Genomic DNA, 24,442 nt, shown 5'->3' with positions numbered 1-24,442 from the left:
CTGAGCAAGTCCAGATATCATGGGCTTATTTTAGGCATTTCCTGTCCTACATCTGAAACCAGCTATTCCTTGCATCAAATTTCATGTCTTGAGGTAGGAAATAAATGAAATATTTAGAGACCAGAGTGTGAGTGCTATGGACACTCACTCTAATCGGTAATCATTGTATTGTAAACGTCATTTCACTTAACAAGCTATTGGCTCTTTTTCTTGTAATTGGGTGATCTTATATCTCAATTGGCCAGGAAGAGTCTGTGTGTGTGTGTCTGTTTCCCCAACACAATTATTAGTAACACCTCTAAAGACATATCAGTTTGGATGATGAATGTGATGTGTTTGTTTTATTGGGTGCTAAAAGTCTTTTTTTGTCTTTGAGTCTTACAGTATGAGAAGCATATATTTTAGTGGCACACACATGGACCAACTTGCTCAACTATAGGCTGTGTGTGTTTTCAATATGTAGCTTTAAGTCATCTTTCATTTCAGGAAAGCTAATTTTCATTTTATTCCTTATAGTTCGTAGGACTTCTATGCTACGTCTTTGAATATTTATTTAAGGATTCTAATGACATTGTTGTGTTGAATTTTTCTTGTTCATGTTTCATATCTTTTCCTGCAGATTCCTTTTTTTTCCCTAACTTCTTTATTGTCTCCATCTTTAATTCATCTCATTGTCCCTTTTGTACATGCTCACATGCTTTTCATTTTCATCCTTATTCTGAAGTGTTTGACTTTCCTGTCTCCCTGGCTCCCTCCCCCAAGTTCTGAGAGAGCTTGCACACATCCACTGGTTTTCACCGATGGCATTCCTGAGCTTTTCTGCTCATGAGCTGTGCCCTGTTCTAATGGCTTCATTGCTGCTTCTTATTTGAGCTCCATTTTAACACTTAAGATTCAATTAGAATCATCTTCATATCTCAATGTTCTCTTCTGCCTTCAGCACTGGCTCGGAGTTCGACGGTGGTCCTTTCTCTTCTCTTGTCCCTGAGAAATGCTCTCTGTCTTTTCCCTGTTTAAAGGAAGCTCTCATGGAGTCAGTCAGGCGGGCTAGTTTTCTTAGAGAAATCCTCCTGAGACTCTGTCTTATTGCTTTGCAATATTAAATAATTCAGCCTTTCAGCTTGACAGTCCTGTTCTACATTCCTCCTGGTTCTGCGAACTTCTCATCTTTTTCAACCATTAGCTCTACATGGTCCAACATCTATCGGTCCATGTTTTCTCAGACTCACAACACTCTTACCGTTGCAGAGAGTATCGCCTGGCTAGTAGTTAGAGGTCCTACAAGGCTCTTACCGCGCCACTCAGCTGCCCGGTGTAGTCTATGGCATTTTCCACAAATATAACCAACTGGTTGTTTTCATCTCTGGTTGGTGAGAGTTCCACTCAGCATGAGGTTACCTCATTTGCAAATTGAACATTTTGTGATTTTCAGGACCACTGGAAAGTCTTTCCTTCCTATCCCTGCCAGTGTTTTACAACGGTTAAGTCCCACCTGCCCTGGACAGGCTCTGTGTGGTCACTTGGCTTTAACATTTTTTTTTGTTGTTATTTATTTGTTTGTTTATTATTTTTACTCTGAGGTCTTCAGTTCTTTGTCACATCATTTTGTTGATGGTGCTATCGTTGGTTTGTTTTTTCAATCTTATGCTTGTATTTGGTGTGCTTTTATAGAATAATATTTTCATAACATTTTCAAATAATATGTTGCCACAATGATTTAGTCCTGGCTGGAGTTTAAGGTCACTTTTTAAAAGTTCACCTGCACAGTTAAGTCTACAAGCATTGCCAAAGAAGGCTGAATTTCCCAGAAATCAACCCCAAGGAGCAGCCTAAATGGAGAATTGGTTTGCCATACCAGACATGACATGAGTGTTTGCTGTAGTGACGTCACTACTTCTGGCAAAACAGCTGCAATGCCAGTCTGTCTCGGATTGCCTCTTCCTAGTCAGTCCCATTGCACTTGATCAGTTGGGCACCATTTTCAGAGTCTAGCCAATTTTTATCATCATTAGGCAAACCTTATTGGATATAGACCACGTATTCAAAGTTGGGTAGAGATGAGAAAAGTGAGAAATTTGCCAAAGGCCAAGAGGAATATATCTCCTTGCCCAGGTACTGATGAAGGCATCCAGAGGCACAGTCAGGAATTACTTTTGAAAGCCAGTTACCCAGAATCAAAATAATACAAGTTGCTGTCCTGCCAGATGCCATTTATGCCCCAGTTTATCTCTGTCCTGGATGCTTCAATATATAACACTTAAAATACTCCACACCTATTGCTCGAGGAGTCATGTTCTGGTACTGAGGAGTAAATGGAGCATCTGTTCTACATGGAGTTGTATGCTTTGTCTCCAGAGATGGACATGTCTTTTCAATCTCAATTATTACCTTGTGCACAGCACTTCCACGATGTAGACACTCTCAGGCTTACTATCTGAAGGTCCAGTGGAGACCACCCAAAACAGGAGACGTCAGCTTCCCCCTTTATCATCTCTGCCTCCTCCTTCTCCTTTTTGATTGGTTGGAGAAAATGGCTAGCTTCCTTCTCAGCAAAGCTGCTAGTGTTTCATAGAAAACATATCCAGATGTTCAATAGAAAATCAAACCCTAAGTGCTTCTGACTTGCTGGGCTCTAGAACATCATTCACATCTAATTTCATTTCCACAATAAATTGTATAGTGGGTATTCAGCTTAAGTGTATTTGTAAGTGATATAAAGCCTCGTTAAGTGAGAACAAATGTAATACAGGGAGTGAAATGCTCAGGAAGTCATAGGGAGTGTGAACAGAAGAAGCAGGCTACAGACTAGCCTCCCAGGAAAATGCCACACAACTGACACTCTGACCTGGCAATTGTGAGTGCTATAACCATCAAGAAGCTGCTGGGAGGACTGTGAGCTTCAGATCTTCCCCCAGATGTCCTGCGGGAATCAGGAAGCCATCGTTGAAACTACTGGAGAGTCTGAGAACGCATCACATGACTGTGCTCCAGGAGCCAGGGCTAGGTACCAGATGTACATCACCAAGAAATGTCTCAGGTGCTGCCTCCTTCTCCTCACTAAACCCATCTCAGAGTTCACGTCTCATCAGCATACACCTGATTTGCACAACCTAATTGAATTAGGAGCCCTGCTAAAAGGAGGCCATGGAGATGTAGTTTTAAGCTTTGTAGGCTGAGTAACACTGACAGGCACACCAGGAAGGCCTCATCAGTGACCACACTGGGAGAACCACGAGTTAACCCAGATGTAAGCCCCACGTCCTCAATCACCCCATTCTGCCTTGCCTTAGAAGGATCTCTGGTCAAGCAGGTGTAGTGAGACCTTTAAAAGCAGGGTCAGAATTTCTATACCAACAGAATCTCCCCTGACATTCAACTGTCGGCTCTAACCCATGTGTGTCCTGCACTAAATGTCTCAAATGGGGAAGGAATCTACTTATCACCTAATAAATTATGAAATGTGCAGTCTGGGACTTTCAGTCGGCTACACACACACACACACACACACACACACACACACAGAGAGAGAGAGAGAGAGAGAGAGAGAGAGAGAGAGAGAGAGGGAGGGAGGGAGGGAGGGAGGGAGAGGGAGAGAGAAGCTCACACGGCTCACACTTGCACAAAATTATATTGGGAGTGAATCACATTGCTTCCATTTGTCAAGAGAAAGTAATTATTTCCAATAGAAAAATTAAGTTTGATCTCCAGCAGGGAATGAACTGGAAGTACAGGTTCCTTCCATAAAGGGGCTTTGGAACATTTCAATTTAATAAAAGTGTCTCCAGGATAGCCACTGATGGATTTAATTTACTTTTTTGCCTATACAAGTATTATTTACTGTGTGCCTGGACCACACATTCCCTGCCTTCCTGATGTGTATAGTCTAGAGGTAAAGTCTAATATTAAGTGACACTGTGTAGAGGTAGGGGAAGAAAAGCTATTATAAGAATAACAAAAGAGGCAAGAACAAATTTTTTTTTCTCATGGAAGCTCCATCTAGGATGATTTCTGAATAATGAGTAGAGTTACCAAGGCAAATGCAGTAAAGTCCAAGGTTGAGATAGAAGGGGCTGCAATACCTTGGTCCCCACAAGGAAGTGAGAACAAGGCACATTTGGGAGAGTCAATGGGGAGCCATGTGGTTGGCATATAGAGGCAGGGAGGACAGTCAGCCAGCATGAGCTCTGAGGATGAGCATAGGGAGTGCTGGTTGGACAGATAGGGCGATTAAACAGAGTAAGAATTCCGCATTTGATTCAACACATCCACTGTCAAGTTGTGTATATTGCCAAATTCATGCTGTTGGTTTGGCAAGACTGTAACAAATATAAAGTAGTGAGCAACTGTCAATGGGTTATCGGACTTACATTAGTGAAAGGAAGCATCCCAGAATCCAAGGCTCTTGCCATAGTTTGAATGCTGCACCTATGATGGGGACCACAAGCCTTTTGTAAGGATGGACTCCTTGCAAAAACACATTTCTCATGCTCAGAGCAACAACAGGACATTTCCAATTCTTAATTTCACAATTTTTAGTATTCTAAAAACCAGACTTCTGTTGTTCAATAATAAGGAATATACATTTAGATTTTCAAAACACTTGAATCTTTGCCTCTTGTAATTATTCCAGGTTTCCCCCATGTTATTTATAGAAGGTGAAGTTACATCATACCAGTTACTAGTTCAAGAGGAATACATCAATCATAATATACAGTGATTACTCCTAGAAGGTGAGAAACAAAAATCTATGCTTCTCTCTTCCCAGAGTTGTGAGTCTAGAACTGTCTAATATTGGGGCAATCCTGGTGATTGGCAATGCAATGGGGTTGTTACACTTATAAGCATAAGGCACAAGCGGAGGGAAACTGTGCAGGCTGATGGCCTAGGGGAAAGACTCTCTTCAGCCTAAACTGGAGTGAAACATAGCCTAGTGGCATACGACAGATACCAATACCTGCCAAACAGCTTAGCTTAGCAACACAGTACTCAGTAGTGACTCACTGCCTCGTCTTTCGGGGCTAACTGAGATCACTGGTTCACTGTCACTGCTCAGCATCTTAAAACCATAACAAACAACTTATTGCTGATGCAGGAGATCAACAGTCAAGGTTCAGTGGTGGTGAGAATGGCGCATCCCTCACTGAGGACCGAGGCAGGCTCTAAAGCAAGATCTTGTGTAGAAAATAAACACATCCAAGAAATGGTTTCTGTTGAGTAAGCACAACTTTTTTTTTTGTTATACCATCGTAAAACCAAAGCTTTGCAAGTCAAGGACCTTCTGTATGTATGGAGTGCAGGCTCCTTTAGCCATCCTGGTGAAATCGCTGCTTCTCTAAGCTGGACTTGGGCAGAATCTTTTCCTTTTTCCTTTCACGGTGTTCTATATGGGGCCAATAGACCATTGACCTTGCTTCCAGGAAAAGGCACAGAAAAAACAGAGGAGGCAGGAACACGAAGCTGCTAGTTACCCCGCGTGTTTGGTGCCTGCAATCAAGATGCAGGCGGCAGGCAGGAAGTAGATGCACACTAAGGCCCCAGGATCCACCCTTGATAAATCGCTTATTTCATAAAAGCCCCACAACCTAAAGGTTCCATAACCATCCACAGCAGGACCATCCGCTGGGAACCAAGTGTCCAGACTCATGAGACTCGAGGGACTGCTCATATTCAAACACAATGGGGAGGATAAGACTAATTATAATAAATGTTTGAGTGCAAAGTGCTAGAGTGAAAAATCTTAATCGGGTCATGTAACGGTAAGATGGCAACTAGAGGAGGTTACCTCTGTGCTGAGATCTCAGAGACAAATAAGTGTCTTGATAGGGGGGCAGGGAGATAGGGGTTCTGTACAGAAGGGCTAGAGCAGTGGTTCTCAACCTGTGGGTCACGACTCTTTTGGTGATGAATGACCCTTTCACAGGGGTCACATATCAGAAATCTTGCATATAAGATATTTATATTAATATATATGTACACACATATGTATGGAGAGAGAGAGAGAGAGAGAGAGAGAGAGAGAGAGAGAGAGAGAGAGAGAATAATGTGAAGAGCATTGGAGAATACCAATGGTACAGTAGAACCCAGTTCTTACCCAACTTACATTCTTTTTGTTCCCAGCAGCACACACATTATTGAGAGCCAGTGGCCGTGTCCTCTGAAAAGGGAAACTCCTAGAGTAAAGTCCAGTTCTGGATTAGGGCCTGACATCCTACAAGTGCTAAGGGCACATTTATTAGAGAGATAAATTAGCTAGGTTAGGGAACCCTCATTAATAAATCATCTTACCCAGAAGAGCTTCACTTCATCCCTATGGCCACTGAATGTTGTGTAGAGATATCCACTGGAAAAAGTCCGAGAGAGTCACCTTTATGTGACAACACAAGGGCAGCTTACATTCAGTGATTCTTACATGATCCCTTAGGGATGAAGGGAGAGCAATCTGGGTGGTGAACGGGTTCAGAAATGATCCCAGGGATAATGGCTAAGAACAGTAAGGATGCTGATTCTGCCTAAGATAGGACTCAGGGGAACAAGCTAACCACCGTCAAGCTTATAAAGCCCTACCATAGAGAAGACAGAGCACATTTTATCTTGCTCCAGGGAAAGAGGCAGGAATTAAAAGCGTCCATGTCCAATACAAAAAACAATTTTCTACAGCTATCCACTGATAATAAGTTTTCTTGTGAAATATGGAGCCCATTGTCCCCAGAGATAACCAGAGAGAAATGAGCTAATAACTTGTTAGGGACACTGCAGAGGTGACTCCTGGATTCTGTAACGATAGGAGCACCTACTAACTGCTTTAACACTCACACTATGCCAGGCTCTCTGCTCAGGGCTTCAGCAATGTCACCACTTTTAATCCTCTGTAGAAAGAATGGTTTATTTTTAGATGAGAAACTTCCCAGCTCGGAGAAGTTAAAACTGTTTTATTAGGACATACAATTAGAAACCAGAGGGAGCAAGGCTGGGCCCAGGTCTCTCTGACTCTGAATCCTTTGTCCTTTACCACCGTGATCTCTGGTGAACTTAGGCCATTTTCAGACCATGGCCTCTTTCAGTAGCCTTGGCCAGGTTACCATATTCCACTCAGTCCCTAGGGTGAGGAACAGCACCTAAAGACATGACGTCTGTGGCTCAAGGCTTGTGAGTTTTCAAGGCTGGATACAGTGCAGGCCTGTTTCCTCTCTCTCTCTCTCTATTGCTAAATGGAGATCGCTCTGCAGGGCATTACTTTTCACCCTTTAGCTCTGCCTGCTCCCTCTAGTTTTCACTTCTACAAGCCAGATCCGCAGAGTGGCATGCACCGGCTCTGCCTGAGGATGCCAGAGCCGAGAAGATGCCCTCTATAGAAAAATGAGTGGTCAATAGCAGGGTTTGGATACTCTGAGCCCCAAGGCCAAAGTCACCCTGACTTTACCCCAACATGTTTCACTCTTTTATTATTGTCTTCCAATCCTAGGACTTCGCATCCTAACACTCTTCTGATATAGTTTATTTTCATTAAGGGATCCAGAACAGGGGAGGGTTGTTTTTGTTTTTTGGGTTTGTTTTGTTTTGTTTTTGTTTTCGTTGTTGTTGGTTTGGTTTTTTGATGTGTTTGCCTTTCTGGAATCATTAGAGGGAAAGTCTTGTTTTCTCTGAGTTTTCCTTCATTTGGTTTGTTTCCCTGACTCCGTGGGGGAGTCTGTCCTATTGCTTTTGATCCCCACACAGCCAAGACGTCCTCGCACTGTTCTTAGGTGTCTGATGTAATAGAAACACTGAAAAACCTTTCTAAATGCACACGTGACTGATGGGTTGGTGAACCTAGCAGGATCCTGTCTTCTGCTTCCCACAGTGCCCAGAGCTCCAAGTGAACAGTGCTGGAAGCAGACCCAGCAGAGGTGCACTTTAACCAGTGGTACAAGGTAGGACAATGGCTCCAACCAATGAAAAGTAAAGAATCTGTCTTTCCCTAATCTAGAGAGAACCTAGGCCTTTCTATAAACACAAAAAAGATAATGTTTAATGAATAACAATGTTCTGCACTATTCCTTTCACTTATTCCACAAGCTCATAAAGACTAGTATTTCGGGGACTAAGCCACAGGCAGGAGGGTTCACCTGCCTCAGGCCACAAATCTAGCGGCAAACAGCCAAATCAGTGCTCACAAATCATGATCACAACCTTATGCTTCATACTTGTACAGCAAGGAGCAAATCTGGACGAAAAAGATGAAGAACGGTTATCAGTAACTGCCCGAAGTGAGATGTGGGCCCGGCCTCACTGGACTTTAAAGCCCATCCTCTCTCAGCAATCCACTTTCCATGTAGAAACGACGAATCTCTGGGGTCAGATCAAATTGCGCTGGATTTGGCTCCCACCTACATCAATAGACGTTGCCTCCAACATGGACAAAGAACAACACGCAACTCAGAGGGGACGGCTCTGCGGTGAATTGCCTTGAACCTGACGATAATGATAGCGCATCCGCACCCTCCCTTCCCGGCCTCCCTCCCTTCCTTCTCTCTTCCTTCCATCCCACAAAACGCACCCCCGGTTGCCTTGTAGTTATCAGAGACACCGAGAGTTGCTTGATTCATAAAGCACAGCGAGGGCTTCTTTAGACGATGCTTTGTTTCTGGGTTATCAAGGGCTGGGGAAGCAGAAGATAAAAGGATTCTCCCTGGCCACGGATTTGGTCAGGACTTAGGAGATTTGAAACATTTTCTAGGACAATTAAGAAAACACGACGCTGCTTTCCCCGGCACCAGTCAGGCTGAACTTGGCAACTGCGATGCTCCCTGTCTTCTGTCCCTTGGGTGCCTTAGAAGGCATGCTAAGTCAGCAAAAAAAAAAAAAAAATGAGGTCGATTTTTCTTTTATTTTCAGAGTGGTCTTCTCCCTGGGGTGGGGGCAGGATCACACATTCTGGGACCAGGATTTCCAATTTAGTGGGTTTCTTACCCTGCTCCTGTTACTAAGATGCATGGAGCAGCAGCAAAATGTCCAGTTTGAAGCAAGGGTCCGAGTTTAAGCTTTATTCTATAGCCCTCACCCGAGTGCAGCAGAAACTCAAGAGTCAAGCAGCACGCTAGATGAGCTGGGCAAGTGGCACGTGAGACAAGGCAGACTGGGACTGCTCTGCCAACCTACATTTATGGAGCGAGGCAAGCCATGACAAAGCCTCCCTCCTATATAAGGAACGAGCCCTGTAGTGGATTGGCACTCTCATCATGGACACGTAATGGCGTGGGAGAACACCAGGAGGTTCGGGTGAACACCCCCATCCGCTCGTTCCTCTAGTACTTTAGGGAAGATCTGGAAGGGCGGAGGGATGCGCACCACAGACGTCTCTGACAAGTTTAATAAACACAAAATACCTTCCACCCAACGGCGCTTACGTATGACTTCCAACCCTGGAATGGTTTACTACCTTGCCTAGGACAGTACAGATATGGAAAACATTTCGGCTCTTTAATCTGACCTGGAAGTATAACTTTCTAAGGCCATTGCCTTCAGACTTCCTCTTTCTCTGAAAGCCTAACAAAGGGTCTGTCTGTCTGTCTGTCTGTCTGTCTGTCTGTCTGTCTGTCAGTCAGTCTTGGTCACTTGTTACTATTGTCTTGAAAATCCTACAAACCAGGCACAAATCAGCCACAGGTCAGGAGTTTGCAAAATGAACTGCATTTCACAGCTCCAAGCACTTCCCCTGGTTCAGAGGCCTGAGGTCCATGTGTAGCAAAGAATTTATCTTGTCTACCTTAGCTTGAGTTGGGTGCACTCTCCCGGTAAAACTAGGTTGCTGATACCTTTATTACTGTTTGCGTTTCCAAACATCGTGTCATCTTTCTCAGTTTCCACTATAGTCAAAGCTCTTCCTGCCAGACCTTTTCTTCCCTCATCTGGTTGCTGCTTTGCAGAACCCAGTCTACAGCTGTAGGCAAAGCTGTAAAGCACGGCCCAGCCTAGGGCCTGGGCATGACTTGGTGAGTGATGGGAAACCACAGGGGAAGAGGTATAAAAACAGAACTTAGAGCCACGTGGCCTGGAGAAGAATGGTTTTACTAATAAAGCTTAGGGCAGATACGACAGGCACATAAGAGAAGAAAAGACTTATGAAACGGAGACGTAGCATATTTAGTGGAGACCTGATTGAAGTGAGGGCCAGGTGAGGTAGTAGAATTGTAGTTCTAAGGTGCAGAAAAGGAACAGAAATGCAGGCTTGAGGCTGATGTTATGGAACTGTGTTGAGTCTGAGAGGAGATTATAGCCGGAAGACCTCAAGGGAAGCCTGGGTGCAGCACTGCCATGGATGAACAAAGTATTGGAGGAACAGAAGATAAGCTAGGGTTATAGCGGGTCACTGAAGAAAGGGGAGAGGAAATTTTTAGAACACCTAGACCAGTATCCACTTGTAAATGAGGAGAATTAAGTACAATTATTAAATAATAAGGAAGGCATTCCAAGAGCCACAGAGAATAGGAGAGAGAGCAACATTGTAACTTAGATATTTTTTGCATGCCTACTATAGGTCACAGAAAGTGAACTTGAAAGGAAAATCAGCATCACAAGCTCACAGAACATCAATAAGGTTCAGTGTGATGGTCCAGAGGCCAGTGGGACAGCCATGGAAGATGCTTTGGTGAGAGAGGCACAGCCATACCTCATGTACATGACTTGGGAGGTGGCAACAGAAAAGACATTTACCTTGATGTACCTACACAAATTGCAACATAGAAACTTGGTAGAACACCTGGAGAGGATAAGTGCATCTTAAACATCCGAGGGTGAGTACTGTGGGGGTGCTCCGTATCCGGAAGACATATAGAGGCAGCATCGCCTACCAAGTGAAGCCGTGGACTTGATGCGCAGAGGAACTTTGAGAAGCAGCAAGAACATTCCAACTAGGCAAGTCCGTGCTTCTACTTTCAGCTTACTGAAAATTAGGAGCTAAAGATTTTCCCTCTCGTAAGTTGAAGCTGCTATTATTTGTATTGAACTCCTCCTAACAAATCACTCACGGGTGTGCAAACCTCCCCCAATAGATATAACCCCCTCCTCACATCAGCCAGGCACTTTAAGCATCATGACATTTCTTCATGGAGCTTGCCTGGACCAGTTAGATATGACTTGGGATATTTATTAAGATAATCTTTAAAGAAAAGCACCCATTTTCTAAAGGACTTTGTGAATCATATCCAGAGGGGTCCAACATATAAAAATAATCTGATTAGAGGCATGTTTCAGATCAAATACTTTGAATATACTAAGCAAGCCTCTCACTTTTCTACCATAAACTAGGCAGAAATTGTCAGCTAAATTGATAAATTACTTGGTTTTTTTTTTTTTTTGTTCCATTTTGCTACTATCAATTTCAATTGTTATTCCTCTCGTTTTCAATTACCTGAGGCCCAAATAATACACCTTATTCATTGGGCTTCCTCAATCTATCTATGTAACCCATCTATTATCTCAGGATCACCAACAGTTTCTTCTTAAATCATGAGTTTTACAATATCAACGCCTTATTCAAATACCTCTCCAGACTTAGTAATTATTGTATGAATTTCAGACTTTCTTAGATGTTACATAAACTGTTATCATAGAGGGTCAAACTATTCATCTCTTGGCACTTCCTTCTGAGGTAAGTTCCAGTAGCAAGAGATGTTAGTATTTCATTTTGAAGCTTTCTTTTTGTATTTTCCCATGCTCATCTTTCCTATCATATGATTTTGATCTCTTATTTAGTAGTTCAGGTAAGAGTGGGCTTTGTAGTTCTGTATGGTGAGTTCCTCTTTAAAACTGGGCATTTCCATAGTTGGAGCTGAATACAAGCTATGTTAGTCAATGGTTGTTGATAACTTTTATCAGTGTTTAGGACACACTACTCAGTGTATGCCCATCTTCTTTGTTGGAGACTTGTACAAGGGAGGAAGTCACAAGCTTTGACCATAGCTAGCCAGGAAGTATGGAGTTATTCTCTACCCATAATACTCTCCTCTAAAGAAGAAAGCTTCCTAACGACTTCTAAGAGGTGGTAGATATATATTTTTAGCTTCTTGTCTCATAGTATGATGGCTAATCTCGGCCATAGAAACAAATCTCTGAGCTTGTCTATGAATATTTTTCTAGGTCAGAGTAATTGAGGTACGGAGACCTACGCTAAATGTGGGGAATATCATTTCATGGGCTGAGATCCCAGATTGGAAACAACAATAACAAACAAGCAAAAACTAAAGAAGACAAGTCAAACAGCAGCATCCATCACTGTATTTAGATAGACATTTGAGTGCTTGGGTTAGGCCAGGATTCATAGTCCTTTTACTTTCTTTTATTTCTATCAGTAATCTCTCTCTCTCTCTCTCTCTCTCTCTCTCTCTCTCTCTCTCTCTCTCTCTCTTTCCCTCCCTCCATCCCTCCCTCTCTCTCCCTCTCTCTCTTTCTCTGTGTGTATATGTGTGTGTAGTCAAGGTTGATGTCAGCTGTTTTCACCAGCTTAGCCAGTCACCACCTCGGTTTTGACACAGAGTCTCCCACCAGCTCACTGATCTGGCTAGATGGTCCAGCCAGCAAGCTTGAAGGATCTTCTTACCTAGTGCTGAGATTACAGGCATGAACCACACCTACTTACTTCTGTGAGTGCTGGGCGCCCAAACTCAGATTCTCATCATTTTGTGGCAGGCATTTTACTGACTGAGCCATCGCCCTAGCTCCCAAGTCTTCCTTCATAACTGTTCTACACTTTCCCTCATCGGCCCATCGATTAAGTATAACCCATCTTCACAAAGGAGCCATTGCATATTTGAAGGCAGTTGCTATAACCCTGTGTATTCTCCTGGATAAATGACCTTTTCAACTTTTCTTCATATTAATTATGACACGTTTTCCAAAGCCACTCTCAACACCAACACATGGGCCACCTTCTTGTAGTGACATTCTGTCTGGATACAGTTGTTTAACAAGCAATGTATATTATAAACCCCAAGTCACATTTCCCCACCAGCTTTACAATTGATGTTCAACACTTTCTCAAATGCTTCAGTTAAATCAAGAAAGATTGCATTTATGTCATCTCCAAGTCTACTGGAGTATTTTCCTTCTATAATTAATTACCTTTTAAATTAAACATTCTTCATATTGTTGCTGCCATGTCATGGAGACCCTAGAGTTTTGGATCTGTAGGACTGGCCCTTTCATGCACTTTCATGCAGTTCATCGATGGGGTAGATGTTGTGGTGGGCTAATTCAAAGCCTTGGGTCTGGGCCTGAGAGGTATCTGAGCTGGCCAGCCCTCTGGCTCTCCTGCTTTTATGCCCCTGTTACTAGGGCTAGCCCAACTTGCTGACCAGGAGCTGTGCGTAGCCTGCTCTTCTGAATGTTGCAGGCAGTGAGGGACATAGCCAGTTCTCCCACTCTCTTGACCACAGGGGCCAGCTCTCCTGCCTGCCATAGATGGTGAGGGAAAAGGAAGGGAGGAGGGTCTCTCTCCCTCATCTCTGCCACCACACCTCAGACAAGAGGCAGGGCTGGCTCTTCTGTACTCAGGTCCTCTGGGCTGGCTCACCTGCAACCCCCACACCCAGGGCCAGCTGTACTGTGCTGCTCGGGTGAGGTGCAGGGCCTGCTCTCTCAAGTGCTGCAACAGGTAAGAGAATCTCAATGAGAATCCAGTATGACGAATGTAGCAGAAGCCAGAGGCCTCAAACCAGAACAAGAAGTCATTGCAATGAACATTTGTAAGGAAAGAGTGTGGACAAATGGGCACACTGTGGGATGAACTGCGACACACTGCAGCTTCCACAGTGAGAACGTTTTTCTCTGTGTGTGGGGAGGTTGTAAGGGTGGAGGGCAGGTATGAGGAGATAAATGGGATTGGGGTGCCTAGTGTGAAATTCACAAAGAATCAATAAAAAGCTCATGCAATATATGGTGTGGTTTTTTTTCCAGTAATCAAAAGACCAGCTTTGTGGACTTCATTCATGGTAATTGATGCTGAATCCACAAAACAGTTCTTTTTCCAAAGGTTTATAGACCACGCATTTGAAAATTTGTCCTGGAATTGAAAACAAATCGATATCCATCAATGAGCCGCAGTTTCTGGAACTTACTTTCTCTTTTGAATTCAGAAACAAAACGTTTCATGTCCCACGGCTTTGTGGTCTCACTGGTGTTAGTGGACTGACTCCACACAGTAGCCACGATGCCACAGTCCTCTCCAGATCTGCCCCAGGCTCACTGCGTGGTCCTGAATGGCCTGTGTGATGGCTTCTTAAGAAGAGCTTGACGCATGACTTTTAAGAGATTTTCCTATTTAAGTGTAGAGTTGTTTCCTCTTTTTCATGGTTATGTTTTATGTTATGTGGGGAATGAACTCTGGGACTACACACTTTACCACTGAACTGTGTCTAGTTCAGGGCAATTAGCACCCTCTGGCAAAGGACAAGTCATGGCACTTTTATAACTGAGGTGAAGATATTAACTAGAGGCCTTGGAACCTAAACCTGGTTATGTCTTGCGTTTGGCCATTTCACCTTGTATAAACCACTCAGCATCTGTAAAACACGGCCTTCTTATTTGTACAACGGAGACAATGTTACCTACTCCTATGACTGTTAAAATAACTGGAGGGCCTAAATGAAAGAGAGCTATATTTCCATTCCCTTTATTATCAACCATTGTTGACCATTTACAGTCTATAGGAAGGTTTGGAAGCATCTAGATATACTGTGATTGTCAGTTGGTGCAGAAATGTGAGAGGCCAACCATCTCAGCAACCTAGCAGGTTTCCTCTGGATTAAACCTAGGCAGAAAAAATAAGCTCCTCGGCTTGATATCTTCTCTGTAAGGTCAGATATCCAAAAGCAATATGCTTATCTCCAAGGCAACATCAGATACTTGGTACCAACAGAAGGAAGAGGGGCAAGTGGTTTAAAATAGAAAGCAAGCTCGGTTTGGCCAGTGGCTGACTTCTTAACAAACATTTTGAGCTCCCCGAGTGTAGAATTGGCTCATTTTCATAAACTCTGTTCCAGATGTTGTTTGTTCTCGCTGGGTAGCCAGGCTGAGTGCCCCCTAGGAACGCAGAGAATGATCAAATTTGTGATCATCATAAAACAAATATTGTATGCAGCTTGAATATTTTTAGTCTGCTGGCCTCGATTTGAATATTTGAGTGGATTCTCACCACATGACATGTTTCATTCCAGCTCCAACTCAGTGGGTTGCTACAGGGAAAGCGCTCATGATTAATTCTGTTCATAAAGACATTGGAAAAAAGTGTGTGGGGGGTGGGGAGGGAATCGCCTGTATGCCGGCATTTTAAATGCTGTGACTTCAATTCAATTTAATTATTTCTTCCCCATGGCTTTAAATTGAAGAGCTTCAAAAACCCGAGTTTCTTCTCATAAACTTAATTACTTTCTCCTGTTAAAAGAAGATGAATCCACAAACAAAGGGCTCCAAAGTCAAGGCAATGGAAGGAGAGAGAGAGCATTGCGTGCTGGGCTGAGGAGGATCGGCGCTCTGGGATCAGGGTCTTTCACCGTAATCATGATCTGCTCTCTCTGCCTCGGCACCTTTGTCTCTCTCCATTATTAAATATAGAGCAAATAATCTTTAAAAGCTTTTCCATCCCTAAAAGGTTATGACATACAGTCGTGGCAACAATATTCAGAGCCTGTCACTCTCGCCCGGGGTTCATCAATCTCTCAGTGACACAGAGCGCTGGAACAACAGCTGATTTCTGCAGTCACAGCCTATCGACCACAGCCGCGGGGGATGGAGTTAGCCTCACTGCCATATGCTTTCTTCACCTTCTCCAGATGACTCTCAGAACTGCTGCGAAGATCAAGAGTCAGAATAAGGTAATGTCGACACAACAGCGGAGCTGAGGGACACTGTTAGGATAATAGGACACTGAGCCTGTCTGGATAGGTGTATGAAGTTTAAGCTCAGATGGTGGTTGAGAGAGTCAACTGGTAGGTTCCTAAGCATGTGATACAAATAGCAAACACTGTATTCTCTGCTTTAGGCAGCAAGGGTACATAAGAACCAACTGGGGCTTTTGGAGTCTATCCTGCTGTGTCCAGAATCACCTGCTGTGGCCATCTGTGCAGACCTTGGAAAGGCGCAGACTCGGCCCAGGGTTGCTGTGCACACTCAAAATGTACCAGGGAAGGACATACCAGGCCTAATAACTTTTGCTTGAATTCCCCATTTTCTGTTTGCAGTCTGGGACCTGGCTTTTGTTCTGAGAGCCACCTGCCTCTGTAGCTATTTGTGGGGAAAATGGTCCCATCTCTGGCTCAAGGATAGCTTCAGAGTGTTGAAAGCTGACCATGACAACTCCATTCTTTATCTCACTGGTTGATTGGCATGTGATTCCATTCTGGCCAATAAATTAGATGAGGGAAGGGTCATCCCGGGATTTTCTTTCCTCTTAAGCAAAGGGATGTTGGAAGTAAGGCTTGTTATAGTCATCTGGGTCTTAAAGTGTCTAAGTGTGCGCTATGGAAGTGCAGCAACCACTTTGCAGTCCGCATGGGCACCAGCCTGGAGCAAAGTGGCTGTGCTAAGAATGGCAGAGTTGAAAAGTGCCAAGGACTCAGGTCCTTGTGGACATAATCAAGACACAGGAGGAAACAGACTTGAAGCTGTTCTACATGCAGGATTTTCATAAGGCTACAAAATAAGGGTTCGCTTTTATTTACTGAGAGGAAAACTAGGCCTTTTCCAAAAAGTGACACCAAGACAGAATTCATTCAACCACAGGAATGTGGGGAAATACACGACCTGTGTCCTGATCTGATGAGGCATCAACTGTATGAGAAGCTGACACTTGAGTTAGATCACGGCAGTGGATCCTAAGTAGCTCAACCAAAGTATCACCTGTGGTCTCCTGAAACGGAATGCCTGGCATACAAGAAGGTTCCATGAGACGTGTGACATGATTCCTGGGCATTTGTTGGCAAATAACTACCCCAGAGATGGAACTCATCATAGATGAAAGGATGCCATCAAAGTCCAAATTAGTATACGAATAAGTTTTTCCTTTTTTGGGGGGGGGGAGGCGGGGGTATTTATAGGAATATGGATGAGGTGTTACAGACCCAGAAATGACTCAGACAGTCATATCAACAGAAGACCACCACAGCATAGGTATCAGCTCATGAAAGTTAGAAACCTGTAGCACACTGCACACCTTCAGGCAGCTCAACAAATTAAGAAGCTTCCAATCTAGGTAGTTTATTTGGTTTGAGCTGATCCCAGGCACCTGGGCTGGACTCAGAAAGTTTAGCTTGTCTCTGAGCCTTCCAGGGTTTAACTGATCTGTTTCTTCCAGGTGGTTTGGCTGGTCTCTGGTTTCTGCTTCTTTCATGCAGCTCAACTTATCTGAGAGCGTCTTTTAGTAGTCCTCATTGCTTATGTATACTGGGGGATTGAGGAGCCTACTGAACCTGGTCAGTTTGGGGGACTTCCTGGGGCCACTGAGCTGTTTATTTCCTAGGCATTTCTATCCTGCAAGATAGAAATGTTTTTCCTCTCATTGGAACAGTGGTTCTCAACCTGTTGTTTGCAACTCCTTTGAGTCATCTAAGACCATTGTAAAACACACTGTAACTATAACTATATCAAAATTAAAGCTATGAAGTAGCACCAAAAATATTTTTATGGTTGGGGGGGTCACAATAACATGAAGATTTGTATTAAAAGGTCTCAGCATTAGAAAGATTGAGAACCACTGCCTTCGACCATTCTGTATCTTAACAAGCTTTATTCCCAGATGGAAGGTTTTAATCTCACAGGAAACCACCAAACAAGAGAGCACACGACTACTATGACATAAATATAGGAAGTGGAGAAAATGCTGTTTTGTAGGTTAGGGTGATTGCTGCTGTTCATGACAGACAATTTTAGCAAGGTGAATATCAAGTTTAAAACTGAGGCACAGGCTAAAAATTAGAGATTATCTAAGCCCTATCTTTACGTTTGCTGTGGCGAGACAAAACCCAGCAAGTTTGATTTTGCAGGTAGCTGACTAAGGTCATGGATACCATTCTTTCACTGAATCTCTTATATGAAAATGAGGACATGTAGGAGGGCTGAACTTCTGGGAAAAGAGACATGCATAAGCATAGCGGGATGGTGCATTACTCTTGGATGTTCCAGGGAGCCAGTACCAACAGGTGAGGGATGATAGACAATAGATTAGATCGATAGACATTATAAGGAATTGCCTCCAGAGGGTGAGATGCCTGTAGACTGGGAGTGGGTTGGCTGAAATCCAAGGAGAACCAATATTGTGGTTTCCAGTCTGAATTCCAAGACAAGGGGGAAAAAAAAATCAATGTCTTACTTTGCCTCTGAACATAGGTGGAGGGAATGGACTCTGCCTCAATTAGCCTTTTTGTTATACTCAGGCCTTCAAAAGATTGGATGGCATCCACTGACACTGGGGAGACAATTTGCTTCATCTGCCAGTTCAGATGTTACTATCATCTGGGAAAAGTCTCATAGACCTATGAGATTAAATGTTGACCCGAATATCTGGGAAGCCTATGTCCAATCAAACTAACACATAAGCTTTGCCACTGAAGGCAGCTTAGGGTTCTCCAAGCCTTCACTTTTCCCCCCAAGTCTGCCCTGCTCTGCAGAGCAGCTCTAGTCCCACCTCCTTCTTCCCTGTTGAAGCTAGTTTTCTCCATTTTAGACCACAGTGACCTCAAAAAGAGTCCAATTCCTCTTTCCTATTGTACCAGTGTTTTGTACAACTTCCAAACTCCATAACTAGAGTCATACCCCAGATTGAATCATTGGACCGATAACAAAGCCAAACTCAAGTGGGGATTATTTCTATCCAAATATAATGATAATAATTTGCTAATTATTTTACCAAAAATATAATAAAGACTAGTGGTAAAGAATTTTTGACCTTGTGGAATTAAGGAAAGAAAAAACATAATTCTAAGCGAAACTAAATTTTCTTAGGAACTGAGACTAACTATGTATGGACCAAATAGAAATATGAATATGGTATCTAAGCTCAGCAAACTATACCTATTTGCTGAATCCCGTAAGCCCAAGACAACCTAGAAGATAAATCCAAATGACAGTAAGTTGCCAGAAGTTCTCAATTATGATGGTGAGGCACATAAAGAGGGAGACAGCACAATGACAATGGATTCGTCCCTGAAGGCTTATAAAATCACACTTTAACTGTGTGTCTTCAGAGGTGACATGGATGATATACCCTTCATTATAAAATATGCTGGCTAGGAGAGTATTTGGTTGTTCATTGAAATATTCATGGATGCTTACAAACTATTCATAGATTATTCGTTCTTTGTTGAAAGCACATGTCACTGTAAATGGAACTGTCATGCACCAATTCTAGGTCTGCCCCAGTAATCACCAGCATCACTTTCCATATGATCCTTCTTTTCTTCAGCTACCCTGAATGGCATCCGCTGAAGATGACAAGGAAACGTGGACGCTGTTATTAAAATATTGCCCTCTGAGAGCAGCCCCCTGGTGAGGTGTACCGCCATGCATCTTAAGGTGTGGAAAGACAATTTTTATACTGCATTAAAACACTGAAACATTTCCTTTAGTCTTCTGGACAGGTAGTGTCCCCTAACTAATACAGTTATCTGAGAACAAAGTGTGATTCTCAAGTAGAAAATTCCAGAAGTAACACTGTTTCTATGAATAATAAAGTCTAAGGGGCTGACATGTAGCTGAACATCACCAAAAGAGATTAAAAACCCAGGGAGTGACGGTGTAGTGTATCAACGTGCATAGCAATGTCATTAAATGTGATGATAGGACCTATGCAAGAACAGTGTCTTATCAGTTAATATGTATAGGGTGCCAATCCTAGACTTAGTAGCCGTTGGTACTGATTTCTTTCATGTATTGGGACATTGAGAGTTAGTGGTGATAAATAAACTGCCTAGTTCCCAAGCTTAACTTCAACTCAATCTATTTGACTTCAAGGCGCATATTCTTAATTACAATTCAAGAGTCTATATCTTATATTTGGAGAGATGATGGCTCAGTTGGTAAAATAACTGTTACATAAGAATAAGGAACTAAGTTCAGATCTCCAGAGCCCACATTAAGAAGATTGGCGTGGTGGCTCACGCTTGTAATCCAGGCTTGGGGTGGGGGTGGGGCCTAGAGAGTAAGGTGGGGTGGAAGCAGACACAGGCTGATCCCTGAACTTCATTGGCTGGGCCTAGCCAACTTCATAAGCTTTGGGTTCAGTGGGATATCATATCTCAAAAAATAATAGTAGCGAATAGTTGAGAAAGATGTTAAAGATTGATAACTTGGGCCTGCACATACATGTACATCTACACATAACACACACACGCACACGCACACGCACACGCACGCGCGTGCACGCACTCACACACACATGTACAGACACACAATTTTAAAAATAAATTTTATCTTTATAATATAGATTTAAACCAGAAAAAAAAGCATCTATGCTGTTGGCTGTCATCTCACAAAATATAAGGGCAAAATCTTCTAGTCGAATAACATGAAGGTAAAAATCAATTTCAATATGTTATTGCTACATTTAGTGAGGATCCCAGGTCCCAGAGTCAAGGCCCTAGCAGTCTTTAGTAGTTGCCTCTACAGTACTGTGAAGTTTCTTTCATATTTTACTTAGTATTGCTCACTGAGTCTTGTCATCTGAGCCTCAGGAGCCCACCAAGGAGCAAACTGAATCACAAAGCTGAGGAGATTCCTCCAACTTCATGCGACACCATTAGGCCATTCCCCTAATCCTTGGTCTCCACTTTTCCCTCTATGGGACTAGACCAGAAGTTTATTCTTTTAAGAAAAAATATGGAAACTTTACTTAAAATAAAATTTAATTAATAAAACCAATACATACTGGATAAAAGTAATTGAGACATTATCCTCTATACTCAAATGCATTCACAGTATTTCATAATACCAGTAATTTTGTTCAGATGAAGAGACAAGGTGGGTAGTGCATTCTGACTCCAACCTTCTGCTCAGCTCTCCTAGAAATGCCTCACTGCTTCATGCAGCCTCTACTCTCTCTGGGGGTCATAGTTTACAACAAATGTGGCTTCTAGTTATTTTTGATTCGCAATCAATACAAAGAGAGAATACTGATTATTTACGAGAATATCAACACCAAGAAAGGAAACCTTATGGAATGATCAAGAAAAGCACAAAAAGAGTATTATGTTTATTCTGAATACTAGTCCTACAGAAATCTAGTATTTTCCTGAAAATATAGACATCTCTCTCTCTCTGTGTGTGTGTGTGTGTGTGTGTGTGTGTGTGTGTGTGTGTGTATTTCCCTACAGAAGGCATTAATTTGCTAATACTCAAGTAGCCTTCAGTATCAAATTTATGTCTAATGCCATATGATCTTTGCTTGAGGAAATTACTTGTACTGGTTCACTTGGTGAAAGCTGAGGCTTAGATTTCACAGAGCCTACAAGCAAAGGGATTCCACAATGATTCTCTGTGAGAACTGTCTCTCTTACCTGAGTCTTGATAGGCATCCTGTATTCTAGTATGTTCTCTGGGTGGACCTGTTATCAGTTGTCAGCCACAAACAAAGATGAGCTCCTTCCTGTGAAAAATGAGGCATAAGAGAATATGAGTGTGCACGGAAGGCCATCTCCAGCTAGAATTGAGGAAATCAGAATAAATACTTCCAACCAGGGCCAAGATTTTACTCACAAGATAATCTTGAGTCAAGCCAGTTAGTTGTATCTCAAAGAAGAGTAGAAAAACTAAGATGCTACAGGAATTTCAGTTTAGATAGAAACACTCATAGAAGATGTACACTTAGCTGAGTGTGGTGGTGCATGCCTGAAATCCCAGCACTCGGGGGGAGGGAGAAGCAGGTGGATCTCTGTGAGTTCGAGTCCAGCCTGATCTACAAAGCAAGTACAGGATAGCCAGGGATACACAGAGAAACCTTATCTAAAAAACAAACAAACAAAAAAAAAACTTAAAAAAAAAAAAGGTCTGCACTTGGTAAGTCTGGTTTCTTGGAAAATCCCTCAAAAAAAAATAGTTGTGAAATATTTATCCAAATATACAAATGCAGCTGTGAGCTCTGGGGTTCTCAACTCTGTGGCTACTTTTTAGGAAGGCATCTTTGGTTTTCACGAGGTTGATCCAAAGACTCTCTTCATGGTGGTGACTGAGTATCAGGGGCAGTTGTCTGCTAGACCCACTGGTAATTAATGATGACAAAGCTGCCTTACAGTATAAGGGTTTTTAATATTCTGTTTCTTGCTGTAGACACATGTGTGTTAACTCCTCAAAAATGATACCAAGTTATTAATAGGTACACTTAAGAGAGAGAGAGAGAATGAAGCTACGCTCATGTCTCTATTTTATGTCATCATTATTGGGTCTTCTTAAAAAAAATATGGTCTTTAAAATGTGTAAATGTGTATTCATGCCATTTTCAGACTCAAGGGCATAGAATGGTATAATTTCATAACCAGGACTATTGATGAGCAACAGTAGACAGTGAATAAAAGTGTCATGTCCACACCTGTGTTCTAACTATATAAGTGTGAACAATAGAGAGCAAGCATTGCATGTCCCCAGTCTGTGCACTGGTCACCTTCCTCAAGATCACCTTCCCACAGCTCTAGCCCTTTCCCAGTCTCAAGGTATATGACATTCAAACCCACCAGGAAGGGCTCCCTTAACCCTTCTGCTCTGTCTACACTCACTTGATTTAATTCTGCACGTGCCAAACATGTGAAAAAGCTAGGAAGCCAAGATTGGGAACAAGCCTCTCAGTTACCGGATACCCAGTGTACCTTCCTGCTTCCGGAATTCAGCATCACTCTGGAATTGGAAAACATTATCTTTAATTCTGAATGCTTCTGATGGCCAAATGGTACTTTCCTTAGAGTGACCTCCACTAGGAAACCACTCTCTCAGAGCTGTGCCTCCAAAGCCAAGTGCTAACACTAAGGTGAAGTGCCTCGAGTGGACTCTAATCACTCTAAGTTACCAGGCATTAGTCATCTACAGAGACAATTAGTCTCTGGGGGGACAAGGAAAGACTAAGCAGGAATTTTAAAATCTTCTTAGGCCTGCTTTTCCATGTCCTATTCTCTGTAAGTCTGTATGCCACATGGCCCCATGTGACAAGTGGAAAACCTTTATTTGGTAAATGCGTCTCCTAATATGAAGGATGCCATTCCTTTGTCAGGAAAAGAAGAACAAGAGAACACGTTCTCCCTGGGATGTATTACTATGTCAGGTGCATGCATCTCTCAGGAGATACTTTGGAAGGAAACTCCACCCACCAGTATAATTAGTATGTAACAACTACAGCCTGAGAATAAGACACAGGATAAGGGCATCCTTAGGAGAAACAAGACTTACCGCTATAGCCCAAGCAAGGAACATGGGTAAATAAGGAGTTTCTGATCTACTTCTACGGGTCAGCTGGAACTTGCACAAGATTCCTATCTAACTCGATCTCTGCCTCTCTTTAGCATCGTTCTCTCTGCCTGCAGAGCAGAAGCTTTCTCCTTTGACTACCATGAGCAAATCCATGCTCCCGTGCCTGGGTTCTCGCCATTCCCCCAGATCAGGGCTGGGGAGTGTGATCACTTGTGCGTCAAAGCTGTCGTTTTTGTCCTTACTTTCAAATATGAGAAGCTAGTTTTTATTATAACAAAACAAAGCTTTACTCCACCATCTCAACTTGTTTCTTCTGGTAGGCGTATTTCCGGAGTCCTCTACACTTGGCATGGTATTTATATTTCAGGCCTCAGCATAGTCTGGTGGCTTCCTTTTGAATTACTATCTTAATTCAGATGGCTCAATGGTTGTAATATTTATCCGAAAAATGAATCTCCCTCCTCAGTTCCTGACTCGGGGAATCTACTGATTACTGGGCATTTCCACTTTGGTGACTCATCACATGTCATTCTCCTCTGCTCCCTGCCCTCCTGTCACACTATATGCTCATGACTGAGAATCTCTTTTGTTCTGGAGCATTTGTGCCTCAGTCACCTTATCCTAAAACATTCACCTTCTCCTTCCTCGTCTGTGTATACCCCCCTGAGTTCTCAGAAACACTGCACCTTCCTCTAGGCAGCCTTCTAATGTCTCCGGCATTGTGTACCATCCTTCCAGAATGCTATTCACAATGCCAACATTAACTTTCTGCTTATACAACTGCATATTTAGGGCTTTCTTCCAAGCTGGGCATGAGTCCCATATTTATCTGTTTAGTATTTCAACTTATTTTGTGAACTCTAAGATGCTGACTGTAAGATCCAATACTCTTTATGCATTACTAATGGAAGAAGCATTGTCACCAGGCATGGTGGTGCACGCCTTTAATCCCAGCACTTGGGAGGCAGAGGAGGGTGGATCTCTGTGAGTTTAAGGCCAGCCTGGACAACCAGAGCTACAAAGA

At 42.8% G+C, this 24,442-nt stretch overlaps 1 long non-coding RNA gene across 1 annotated transcript in view; it reads right to left on the bottom strand.

Moving 5' to 3' along the window:
• LOC311598336 overlaps positions 1 to 24,442 on the bottom strand; it is a 236,551-nt gene that overhangs the window by 12,007 nt on the left and 200,102 nt on the right. Inside the window, exons 2-3 of the long non-coding RNA XR_014779535.1 lie at positions 21,522 to 21,610; positions 4,368 to 4,425 (exon numbers count right to left, since the gene is read on the bottom strand). This is a non-coding gene — a long non-coding RNA (uncharacterized lncRNA). The remainder of the gene's footprint in view (positions 1 to 4,367; positions 4,426 to 21,521; positions 21,611 to 24,442) is intronic.

The sequence above is a fragment of the Acomys minous genome, assembly GCF_964271855.1.
Source record: "Acomys minous genome assembly, chromosome: 5".
Taxonomy (NCBI): Eukaryota; Metazoa; Chordata; class Mammalia; order Rodentia; family Muridae; genus Acomys; species Acomys minous.
This window is presented reverse-complemented; position numbering and strand designations above follow the sequence as displayed.